Here is a 13,276-nt window from a genome sequence, read left to right on the forward strand (position 1 = left end):
CCCCACAAGTAAAAAAACCCCCCAAAAAAAAAAAAAAAAAAAGCAGCACAGCAGCAGCCCTGGTTGATCTCACAAGATGAAGGGTGAGTAGGCAGGGACCTGGAAAAGATCTGGACAGTGGGCGTAATACCAGGATCTGCTGCTTCTCCCAGCCATGTGCACACTGAGGCCAAACATTTTTTAAAAGACAAAGGGAATCAATGACTGCGAGCAGGGACTGTGTCATCGGAATGCGCAAGCTGCCTGGACTTCTAAATGTCACAGAACTAAAAGCATCTCAGAGGGTGTCAGATCATAGGACCACCTGGGCCAAAGTTCAGCGAATCTAAAATCCAGTCCATGCTCTTCTCTCTCACACCTACGCTTCTATTCCGCATCAGGAGAGCCTTCCCTGACACCCACTTCCCAAGACGGGGGCCAGTGTTCTTCCTTCATGCACCCGAATCTCTGCCTAGCCTCCTCACCGAATTCTGAGTTCTTACCCAGCGAAGTACTCTGTCTTATTCCTTACTGTATCTCAGCTCCTTACACATACCTTGGGTGTAGTAGAACTTCAGTAAATAACTGTCCAAAAATCAAATGAATTGTTTTCATCCTCCACCCAGTTAACCTAAACTGCTCTTTTCCCCACCCTCCATTGCCCAAAGTCACCAAGTACTATTGAATTGACTTCAAGTACATCTTGGGCCTGAGCCTGCTGCCTTCTTCCTTTTTTTTTTTTTTTCATTTTTGTTTTTGCTATAGAGTGGGTATGCTTACTGGGGAGAGACACAGAGAGAGCCAGACAGAAAGAGAAAGTGAGAAATCACTCCCCGAGGGAATGGCCATGCCACAATCCTTCCCCATTTTCCTTTCAGGATTTTAGATATGCATGCACAAGTGCATGGCCTGTTTCTCAAATCATTGTGTCCAGAACTCAAACCATACAGTCGGCCGTGTTGGATCCAGCCACCTCAACCACCACGCCACTCACTGGCCCCATGAGCCCTCCTCTGCATCCCTATTGCCATGGCCTTGGCTACTTCCATTTCTTTTTTCCCAGCTTTGGTCCCCTTGCCTCTGTGCTTTCCCTGTTTCAACCCATCCTCTATACCAAAGTTGGAAAATTAGCAGCCTATACATATAATTCTTTGGTCCTAAAAGTATTCTTAAAAAAAAAGTATGAGGCAGATAATGCCAGAGTAGTAAATATCCAGTGCCCTTTGAGGCTGGTCCACAAGGGAAGATTCCGGCTCACGTCTAGAGGCCTCCCTGAGTACACTAGGCATGCATGTGCCTATGATCTAGGGCTGGCTGGGGCTGGGATGAATCACAGCATCAAGACCGTGTTGGGTTGCTGGCTCTTTGTCTCTGTCTCTTCTCTATCTCTCTCTATGGAAATAAAGAAATTAACTTTTCAAAAATATGAATTTGTTTTCAACATCTTAAAACCAGGAAAGTTAAAATAAAATTTATGGGACCAGCAGATGGCATAGTGATTATGTCACTGGACTCCCACATGGTCAACCATGGTTTGAGTCCCACACCCTGTGGCTTAAAACTCATGCCAGGTGCATCTGTATGCATGCCCAAGATCCCAGGAGGAGAATGGAAGAGAAGGGGTTGCACTCTAAGGCAAAACCTAAAAAAAAAATTGAAATAAAATAAAATTTGAGTTTCCAAAGTTTTTTTAAGAATCAGAATGACCGGGACCAGCAGTTAGTATAATGGCTATGTCACTGGACTCCCGTGGAGTCGACCGTGGTCCGCCTCCCAGACCCAGTGGCTTAAAACTCACACCAGGCAGGTGTGCATGCATGCCCAAGATCTCGAGAGGAGAATGGAGAAGGAGAAGGGATTGTGGTGTGGCCATTCTCTCTTGGGGTTGGGGGGGATTTCTCGCTTTCTGTCTCTCTGTCTCTCTGTCTGTCTGGTGAGCACATGCGCCCTATAACAAAAAAACCTCTCAAAAAAAGAATCCGAAGGACCAGCAACAAAGGCATTTATTCCCACATAGCTACAGTCAGCTGGGAGAAGCTGGAGACTTGGAGACTGTCCCTACAGGGACATCATCCTCCTGCTTCCACTGGGCTTGCCTCACTCAAGTACTTTATGGGTCTGGTCTGGGACATTGATGTCTGTGGCTTCTGCTCTGTTTTGTCACCGCAGTTTCTGTCTGCAACAGACCCTATCAAATCAGACCACATACGTGCTGCCTAACTTTGCTAGGGAAACAAAATCACACAAGGCCCTAAACACATTGCCCATCTACCTTCCAAGTTAGGCCCTCCTCCTTCCCTTTACCCAGCCTGCACCCTGAGCGAGCGCATCCTCCCAGCCCTGAGGCTTTGTTTAAACTCGAGTTCCATTCTCCAGCTTAAGTGCCTGTCCCTGTGCAACTGGGATTGAAGCTAGAACCAGACTGTTCAGGTACAAATCCTGCCTAAGCCTTCATTTCCTCAACTATAAAAATGGGGATAATATTAGTGGATGTCTCATAGGGGTACTGGGAGGAGCAAATAAATAATAGCTGTTAATTCTCAGCACAGGGCCTGGCACATAGCGAGGACTTAACCGAGGATACCGTTGTTATTGATGTTGCTGTCCCTGCCCGTCTCTCCCTGAAGAAATGCTGTCCTACCTCCATAGCCGGTTCCAATGTCACCTTCTCTGAAGCCTTCCTCATCCCTCCACCTCACCCTGAACAGAATGAGTCATCCCTCCCTGCGAGCCAGATGTTCTGTCTGTACCTCTGGGGTGCCATTTACCACACCATTTCATGTTGAGCCTCAGCATGTCCATCTTTCGAAAGGCCAAGTTAGGCATATTGAGATCCCCCATGCCTGGACACTTTTGTTGTTTCTTTCTTTTCTTTTCTTTTTTTTTTTTTTTTTTTTTTTTTTTTTTTGAGGTTTTTGCTATAGGGCATATGTGCTCACCAGAAAGAGACAGAGAGATAGAGAGATAGAAAGTGAGAAATCACCCACCAGAGGGGAATGGGCATGCCGCAGTCCCTTCTCCTCCATTCTCCTCTCGGGATGATGCACCCGGCGTGAGTATAAGCCACCGGGTCTGGGGCTCGAACCGCGGTCGACTACATGGGAGTTCAATGACATAGCCATTACACTAACTGCTGGTCCCACATTTGATGTTTCTTGTATGAATTGGATTCTGTGAAGACAGAAACAGGCCAGAATGGCGACTGATTTTTTTTCCCTAGAGTTCTATGCACCAAAGATTGTCACATTTGACTACATTCTGATGCATTTGCCACCTGAATGCAGTCAATACAAAAAAAAATAGAAATGCAAAGGTTAAACTCACTGAGCTCAAGCCCTACTACTTAACTGTATAACTTGCTTCTCTGAGCCTCAGTTTTCTCCTCTCTAAGATGGGGATAATATTGCCTTTCCTACCTGAGGAATATGTAAGGCCCTAAGGAAGATAACATAGATGAAAACATTTTGCCAACTGCAGAACCTCCACCCCAGTGCCAGGCGCAAACTTAGACCTCTATTTAATTATGAGAACTGGAGGGGAGAGTATAACAATTAATTTCTTTTATTTATTTTTCTCCTTTCTTTGTTTTTTAAATTTTGCCCTAGGGCGTGTGCAGTTGCTGGAGAAAGATGAGGTGTGGGTGAGTGAGAAAGCACACTCTAGAGGGCATGGCCAGCCGCGATCCCTTCTCCATTCTCCTCTCAGGATTTTTAATATGTGTGCACACACGCCCGACATGTTTTTCAAGCTGCTAGGTCCAGGACTCAAAACACAGTCGGCCATGTGAGACCAGCCACCTTAACCACCACACCTTGGGCTGGCCCCATGAAAATGAATTTCAACAATGGCAGATGGTGATGATGTATAACACTGTGTTTGAGCACACCAAAACACGTGTTAGGCAAGAACGAGAATTTGAGTTCTGGCCCTTTTACTTACTGTGAGACCTACGCACAGTACAGCTCTGTAAGACTCAGTTTCCTTCTCTGCAAAACGAATGTAACAAGAGTATGGGTATCATAAAGTTTTTGTGAGACTAAGATGAGATGTTGCATGTAAAGCACAGTGCCTTGCTTGCAGTAAGTGCTTAATAAATGTCAAAAATAGATTAAGGTTGGGACCAGCAGTTAGCGTAATGGCTATGTCACTGGACTCCCACGTAGTCCACCGCTGTTCGTGTCCTGGACCCAGTGGCTTAAACTCATGCCAGGCGCGTGTGCGTGCATGCCCAAGATCCCGAGAGGAGAATGGAGGAGAAGGAATTGCAGCGTGGCTATCTCCCCTGGGGGGTGATTTCTCGCTTTCTGTCTCTCTGTCTCTGTCTGTCTGGCGAGCGCACGCGCCCTATAGCAAAAACCTCTAAAAAAAAAAAATAGATTAAGGTTAAACAGTCCCAGTGACTGCCTTGTTGATCAGTGAGTCAGCACGTACTCCAATGTGTGTCCCTTAAGCCCAAGAGAGACCGAGAAGCCCGAGTCCTCACCTCGACATGGAATCTAGACTGTGCACTCTAGGGCCAAGTAGAGGACCACCAGAATGCTTGTCCCTTGTGCCGAGAGAAAGTCCAGACCGCAGTTTAGTGGTGAGCGTGCTCATTGGCAAAGTGATCTGAACACTCAAGAGGTCGCTGCTGGCATTTGCAGCAGATTCCCGTCTTCCTATGACCCAGAGTTAGCCTGTCACACTCTGGGACAGTCAGTTCTCTCACCTCAAGCTTCATTTCCCAGCCTTCTGAGTGCCCTGGCCTCCCTGACTCACTCGCTATACCACCCCTCAGGCCTCATCCCAGCAGGTTTAAATGCCTGAAACTTCTCACAGTTTCACAGTCAGGTCTATCAGGTTTTATCACATGGCCTTTGAGCACTTACATGAGTGAACTGTCAAGGTCAATATGAGCAGAGAGGGCAGGGTGGACGTCTTCTTCCTGGAGCTCCCCAGATCCCATCCTGAGCAGCATTTCCCAGCCAAGGACCCACAGGAGATCCAGTCTGGGATGCTACTGAATGAGCACATTCTGCTGGGAAGGTTTCCAGCAGCTCCAGGCCCCTTGGCTGAAGCCTACTTCACACCTAGGCCCTGGTCAGCCCCTCTCACCTTCTCCCTGCTCCTTTACAGCTCCCCTTCCTTCACCCTGTCACCTTCTAAGTCCTCTGCTCCAGTGGTCTCCAGTAGCAAGTGAACAAGAGTGCCTCCCTTTATCTCTCTGTGTCACCCGTGCAGTCACAGACCCCAGGCCAAGAGCTCTCCAAGGAAGTATGAATTTAACTGAGGGTCACAACCCTCAGACTTATAATAGGGTTTCATGACAATGGGATGCCCAGTTTCATTTCAGAGTGATGTGATATTGATAATGACAATGATAGGTGTGACTAGCTGAGCACTGTCTAGGTGCCTTACAGCAAACCTGTGAAACAAAACAGAACAGAATATTCTCAATTTAGAGATGGGGAAACTCAGGCTCAGAGAAGCGGGTAGAGTGCCAGTTCATAAGGTGAGGAGGTGTCCGAGCAAGATTTAAACCCACAGCCCTCTGGCTGCTCTTCTAGCAGGCCAGCTTCCCAGAGAAGCTGGGCAAGGAACTGCTGGGGCAAGGGACACACCTCTCCTATCTCAGATGGAGCAGGGACCTGCGGGTCATCCTGGTAAATTCTGGGATGCTGATGTCACTACCCAAAGGCGATCATTTGAAATATAATTGTCTTTCTTGAAAGTGTGTAACACTGGGACACAAAAACAGGAAAATGTTTATCGCATTGTACAGAATTTCATGGTTAATGATATCAATTTTGTCTCTCTCATTCTTTCTTGCGTCTCAGTTAAGTGCTTGTGACTTGCAAAGGCTTAGATTTAGCCTCACACACACTCTACATGAATTTCCTGTGCTTACGCACTATCTGCTCCTCCACTGAAGTACTTGTCCTGCCCGGACTATCTCATTTCTGTACCTGCATCTTCCACATTTTTACCCAAATGTCACTTTCTCAGTAAGAACTTTGCTGGTCACCTATTCTAAAAGTACATATCTTCCCAGACACTTCCTGTCACCCTTCGCTGTGTATTTTTTCTTTAGCACATATACTTTCCAGCATGCTATCTATTCTATTCATTCATTTTATTTATCCCCTTCAAGGAACTTTAAGAATAGGAGTTCCTTGGGAACCAGCAGTTAGCGTAATGGCTATGTCACTGGACTCCCATGTAGTCGACCGCGGTTCGCGTCTCCGACCCGGTGGCTTAAATCTCGTGTGCGTGCGTGCCGAAGATCCCGAGAGGAGAATGGAGGAGAAGGGATGGCGGCGTGGCCATCCCCCCTGGGGGGGGATTTCTCGCATTCTGTCTCTATGTCTCTGTCTGGCGAGCGCACGCGCCCTATAGCAAAAACCTCTCCAAAAAAAAAAAAAAAAGAATAGGAGTTCCTTGAAGGCAGGCATTTCTCTTTCTTTCTTTCTCTTTTTTTCTTTTTCTTTCTTCCTTCCTTCCTTCCTTTCTTTTTCTTTCTTTCTTTCTTTCTTTCCTCCTTTCTTTCTTTCTTTCTTTCTTTCTATTCTTTCTTTTCTCTTTCTTCCTTTCTTTTTTCTCTTCCTTTCTTTCTTTATTTTTTGAAGAGGTTTTTGCTATAGGGTGCATGCGTTCACCAGAAAGACAGAGAGACAGAAAGCGAGAAATCACCCTTCGGGGGTAGAGGGGTGGCCACACCACAATCCCCTCTCCTCCATTCTCCTCCCAGGATCTTGGGCACACATGCACATGCACCCAGTGTGAGTTTAAGCCACCAGATCCGGGACTCAAACCACAGTCGACTACATAGGTGTCCAGCAACATAGCCATTACGCCAGCTGCTGGTTCCTTTTCTTTATTTTTTTCCTAACTGTATTTATCAGAGCAGTGTCTGGCCCGCGCTCAGTATTTATCGGTTTGATGTTTGCCATTTTTGTTTCCAGTGTGTTTCAGCTGAGTTACTTATCTTCCTCAGTATAAAGTCCTCAAAGATAGTAAATGGATTTTACATATTTTCTGTGCCCCCCAGAAATGCTTTGGAAGGTACAAGGCACATGGAAGTCATTTTAAAACCCCCTTGTGTGACTAATTGAGTATCACATCAAGCAAAATTGAAGGCTACAGGCTGTACATAGAAGGATGTGGATCTTTTCATGGTCACAAATGAACCTCTGCTTTGGAGGATTTTAATCTGCATGGCAGGTGGGGAATGAGGTGGTGTTTTTTTTTTTTTTTTTTTTTTTTGAGAGAGATTTTCACTGTAGGGCGCGTGCACTCGCCAGACAGACAGAGAGAGACATAGAGACAGAAAGCGAGAAATCACCCCCCAGGGGGGATGGTCACGCCGCAATCCCTTCTCCTCCATTCTCCTCTCGGGATCTTGGGCACACACGCACACGCACCCGGTGTGAGTTTTAAGCCACCAGGTCCGGGACACGAACCGCGGTCGACTACGTGGGAGTCCAGCGACATAGCTATTACGCTAACTGCTGGTTCCCGGGAATGAGGTGCTTAATGGTAAAAATTGATTTCTCTTTTATCCCACAAGATTAACTGTTGATGACCTTCATGTACTTTTTCAAACTATTTTTCTCTTCTATGCTTAGAAGAACACTGGGTCCCTTTTGTACCTGTCACTCTGACAACTCCCCATGCGGAGTAGAGTCAAGCATATTCTATACATTCTTGTACCCTGACGGGCCAGGTGAAACTGCATCTTCCCCGGAACCACAGCAGGAGTGACTGGCTCAGACAGCAACACGGTTTTGCCCCCAGCCTTGCATTCTCAAGCCAGAGTGGGGTGTGTGCCACCTACACCACACACAGGCTGTGCCAGAGGGAGATCTTGGATGTCCATGGTCACCTAGCACAGTGTGTATGTATGTGCATGTATGCACACACATGTGCTTGTGTAATGAGCCTGCTCTGCCTCATTCACCTCCCTCCCGAGATGGGCTGGCTCCCCAAGAACACCACAGTGTGGAAATCCTGCAGGAGGGCCCAGCCTCAACTCTAGGAGGGTGCTCAAGGTGCCAGTCATTAGATTAACTCATCTGCTACCACCCGAATCAGGACACAAGTTGCAGTGGTGAGACAATGAAATCATCTTTCTTCTGGTTTTGGTGGTTACTATTTTTAACTGTGTTGAATGGCCAGGAAGAACCTGAAGGGAAGGTAGCCAGAGCAGCAAAAAACAATTTCCTGGCTTAGGAGCCCACAGCCCTGGAATTGTTTCCTGTTTGCCAAAGGAGAGTTGTGTGTGTGTGTGTTGGGGAGGGCTGCTATGCCTGTACAGCTTTAAGGTCTTGCAACACTTTAAGGCAGAGAAAGAAGAACTCTTCAGCTCTCCCCAGGCTCAGACCTTGTAGCATTTTTTTTTTTTTTTTCTGCTGGGGCAAGCGGGTGGAGGGGAGGGGTGAGCAGGAGGGAGCAAAAGGAGAGAGAGTGAATGGAAAAAAAAGCAGCCTTAGCTGAGCAGGGTGCACTTAAAATTCTCCCTGTCTGTTATCCATCCAAAAACTGGCCTCTCTATGGGTGCAGGAAGCCACTGCGACTTCATACATATTTATAGTAGTTGGCAGAATGGGGAGCCCAGCTCTAACAATGTATTTTAAATGAGGCTAAAAGAAATGCATTCCCAGTCCATGGGAAAGAGCTTCATTTCATGTGTGCGTGGACAAACTGCGGTGTAGAGAGATGGCACTGGCTAGAGCATCATGGATAATCACAGTGTGCAAAGCAGATGTGAGTCTGGGTGGAAGCCAGATGACCCAGACCAGAATGGGACGACACTCTGGGAACGATCCAGTCACACCAGCCAGCCTGACTGTTCCCAGCTCTCCAAGGCCCTGTGTGCAGGGTGTAGCTCCAGGATCCCACCAGTCCTCTGCCCACTGTGTTTTCCAGTGCCTTTGGATGACCTGATTCTCCCCAACCATACTTGCCCCAGTGCGAAGTAACTCAGTGCCAGCCGAAGGCCTCTGAGGATGGGGGCTTAGCAGGGGTCAAGTTTTCTGGAATCAGGATGTAAGCTCAGGGTCAGGCAGTGGGGTAGAGCTAATGCAATGGGACTCGAGTTGGGGAAGTTCCTGAAGTCACATTCCAGAATCTCCCTGAGCATGCCAAGTGCACGCACATGCCTGTGATCTGGACCCGCTGAGGCTGGGGGTACATCACAAGATGGAAACCCTGTTAGGGATGCCTGTCTCCATCTTTCTGTATCTTTCTGTATATCTCTCTCATATGGAAGAAATAAATACAGTTTTTTTATATAGAAAAGAAAGCATAGAGGAACCAGCAGATGGAATAACGGTTACATCACTGATCCCAGGGAGTTGACTGTGGTTCGAGTCCCAGACCCAGCGGCTTAAAACTCAAGCTGAGCATGTATGGGTACATGCCCAAAATCCTGAGAGGAGAATGGAGGAGAAGGGGTTGCAGTGTGGCCATACCCCCTGGGGGGTGATTTCCCTCCTTTCTGTCTAATTTTCTCTGTCTCTCCAGTGAGCACACATACCCTAGAGCAAAAAAAAAAAATCTCTAAAAAAGAAAAAGGAATGCATAGATCATAAGCCCAAACCCCATATTCTATTTCCTCTGATTTCTCAGTTTTATTGCAGAACTTTTATGTCTAAAACCTATTCAAGTGTATTTATTTTCTAAATAAAATATAGGTCTAAATGGACTTCGCTGGCCCTTAGTTTGTCTTTGCACACAACTCTTCACTGATGTTGCTGGGCCTCATTTATAAAACACAACTATTAAATCAGGGACACTTCTAGTTCAAAATTCCAAGACACAGCAAATGAAGTGAATGTATTTATTCACTCTCAGATCTACAATCCGACAGTCATTATTTATTTATTTATTTATTTACTTTTTTTTTTTTTTTTTTTTTTTTGCCAAGCCCTGCTCATGTTTCCCCTGCCTTACTTTCTGTTTTAGAGTCTTTTTCTTTGTTACAAAGGTAGCAACACAATCTTGGCTTAGCATCTCCTGATGCTAGACTACTAGAGAAGTCTTTTTAGGGATTTCTTTGGTTTCAGTTGTTTTTCTGCTAATCAATACCACACCCAGCTGCTCAGAACAACTATTGGATTATGGGGAACGTTGTGACACCTTTTGCACAGAAAAACAGAAAAATATGTCATGGCTTTCCCAACAAACCGGTGGTTTCAGAGATCATTTCGTATCTGGTTCGGAACCTGATTACGGCTCCTCAGTTTCTCACTCTGTCCTCTCCTTCAGTCTCATCACCATCTGCTCCAGCACAACGTGACCTTAAGGCTCTAATCACGCTTGGTCTTGAGTCCTTCACTGGCCTGGCAATTCCTGCCCCTCTGCCTTACATACATCGTTGTGACACCTTTTGCACAGAAAAACAGAAAAATATGTCATGGCTTTCCCAACAAACCGGTGGTTTCAGAGATCATTTCATATCTGGTTCGGAACCTGATTACGGCTCCTCAGTTTCTCACTCTGTCCTCTCCTTCAGTCTCATCACCATCTGCTCCAGCACAACGTGACCTTAAGGCTCTAATCACGCTTGGTCTTGAGTCCTTCACTGGCCTGGCAATTCCTGCCCCTCTGCCTTACATACATTTCTATATGGCTTCCTCTTCTGAACCAGTCCTTGTCCTTGTCCATCCTTCATTCAAACCTTAGCCAGGCTGCCCTGCCCTGGACGGATACCCAGGCCCGTTAGCACTCCTCCCTTTATATTCTCTGCCATTGGGATGACGTTCTCCATATCATTCTATATGGCTTCATGATTATTTACTGACCCCTCTAAGGCAAAGTATGAAGTTGTGCCTGTCCTTTCTTCTGTACTCGTTAAATGTTGAATGTCATAACCCCTGCATCCTCTTCTTGGCATCAAGTGTAGTACTTCCATTAGATGCTCAAAGAATGACTGTTACTAATTAAGGAATCTAACTGACTGAAAATTGACAACTCATGCAACAATGACTGGACTTGCTCCACCCACACCTGTTTTCAGCACTCACTACATGTGCCCAGTAAGAGCCAGTAGGGAAGACCAGGCTCATGAGCTTGAGCCCATGAATTGGCTACAAGCCAGATTCAAGAAGGCTGAGTCCTAAGCTTGCTCTGTGATGACTTATGCTTCAACTCGTGACCTCTCTTGGTTTTCATTCTCGTCTCTGCAAATTACAAGTAAGGTGACTTGGCCAAGAAATCCTATAATCTCCACGGAGGTATCATTTTATTTTTGTAAAGATGATAGTCTCCGTAGAGTCAACCTGTAAGGAAATTAATACATAATGATACAGATTCCATGATGTTTGCTCATATTTCCTGAGCAAATATTACATACAATTCAAGGAACGAGAGGTTTTATTCTCCTACCCTCCCACCCCCGTCCTCCAGAAAAAACCCCTTCATAGGCCAAAATCAGTCCAAGAAGAGGATCCTGGGAAAGACGTGGCCTTAACCTTCTTTATCTGTAGTTAACAGAGAGAAAAGGGCACCTTCTTAAAAATTTCTTTTGAAGGCCCAAAATGTAAACCCTTTCTGAAGTCCTTCTGCACTCAATAGTCTCAATACCATATGAAAAGTTCCCATGCATCCTCCAGAAATCCCAATTCTTGTGACAATGTTTCAGAGTTCTGCCTGTGGCTTTTGACTCTAGGAATTAGGTCAGCCGACTGGCTGGATCCCCTGCAGAGTTCCAGAAGAACAACAAAGATAAAAATTATCACCACTGGAACAAGTGGTCTTGCTGGAGCCTCAAATGCTTTATGGAAGGAGGTGGAATGAGGGTATAAAGACGCTTGGCCACATCTGTACTCTACATTTACATAATCTTGTCCTCCGGTGGCCAGTACAGAGTACTCTTCAAGGTGTCAGCAACAGCACAAGAAAACAAGCGTGACGGGAAATGGTTTACATTTTCTTTTAACAAAAATGCTATCTGGTTAAAGTTCTAGAATGAAAAGCTACACCTTCATGAATTATTTGATAAAATGAAAGTCAAATTCTCAACTCTGTTGTATATTACTCTGATAATACCAGCTCTTCATTCTGTCACCCAGAGGCTACCAGTAAAAAGTCCTCATCTCCAAGAGCAGGGTCATGACCCAGGAAGGAATCTCCCCAGTCAGGTTCAGCTACAGGGTTAAATCAATCCACTAAATTAAAAGGGTGGTGGCAGGTTCACACACCTATGGCAAAAGTCCTTCTGAGGGAAACATCTCTTTTGTAACCTGATATCTTCCCTTCAATGCCCCAGGGGGACAGCCAACCTTTCCTGCCATTGCACCCTCTTCTTCCTTCCACTTCTTTACACTGCTTATGAAACAGAGACATTTGGTATTTTTATTAATAAAATGAACTAAAAATAGGTTTTGGGGGGCATTTGACAATTTCTTGAAATCACAGGGGTCCTCCTGGGGTAACCTGAACAGAACCTGAAACACCTTGGATCAGAAGCTTTGGAGTCAAACTGACCAGGTTTAACCTGATATCTCGCTACAGGACCTTGGGCCAGGCATCAGTTTCTCTGAGTCTTTCTTTCTTTCTTTCTTTCTTTCTTTCTTTCTTTCTTTCTTTCTTTCTTTCTTTCTTTCTTTCTTTCTCTTTCTCTTTCTCTTTCTTCTATAGCCCCTTCTCCACCTCTCCCTCCTGTTAGGATTTTGGCCACACAGACACACTGGAGTGTGTCCTTTGGGTCCAGGACTCGCACCACGTGATCAGCCATGTAGACTCTGGCTGCTTAACCATCAGGCCCTGGAGCTGGCCCACCTCAGTTTTCTCATCTACAAAATGGGAACCATACCAGCTAGCTGGTAACAATACATATAACTCATCTAAATAAGTTACTTGACATGTGGGCACCCAAGGAATGGTAGAGTTAACCTTTCTGTCATGATAGAGTGCATGCACAAGAATGTGAGCATGAGAAAGAGAGAGAAGCAGCCTCCACAGGGTCTAGTCACACTGCAATCCCCTACCTCCAACCCTCCAGCCTTGGCTGTTGGGTACTCACCCACACGCCCTGTGTGTTCCAGCTAAAAGGACTGGGGTTCAAACCACCACCACCGTGTGGGATTCAGCTTGTAATGTATTGCTTCACCACTCAGCCCACGGTAGATCTAATCTAATAGGTTAATATTAATGATATAGGTACCATAGCGAGAGGGGGAAAGAAAAATAAAACTAAGAGATAAATAGTTTATTCTTGAGGCATTTTCCTTAGCTCAGGTCACCAAAGGATTAGAATGAACACGTGCAAGAGGGTACAGCTAAGCATAACAGACAGGTGCAAAGAAAGGCAGGGAAA

General features: G+C 45.9%; 1 pseudogene; it reads left to right on the plus strand.

Moving 5' to 3' along the window:
• The first annotated feature begins 5,422 nt into the window (after positions 1–5,422).
• The window catches only part of LOC102490592 (60S ribosomal protein L6-like), a 52,486-nt pseudogene continuing 44,632 nt past the window's right edge, over positions 5,423–13,276 (plus strand).

This window comes from Tupaia chinensis, unplaced genomic scaffold (genome assembly GCF_000334495.1).
Source record: "Tupaia chinensis unplaced genomic scaffold, TupChi_1.0 Scaffold143734_1, whole genome shotgun sequence".
Lineage (NCBI taxonomy): Eukaryota > Metazoa > Chordata > Mammalia > Scandentia > Tupaiidae > Tupaia > Tupaia belangeri.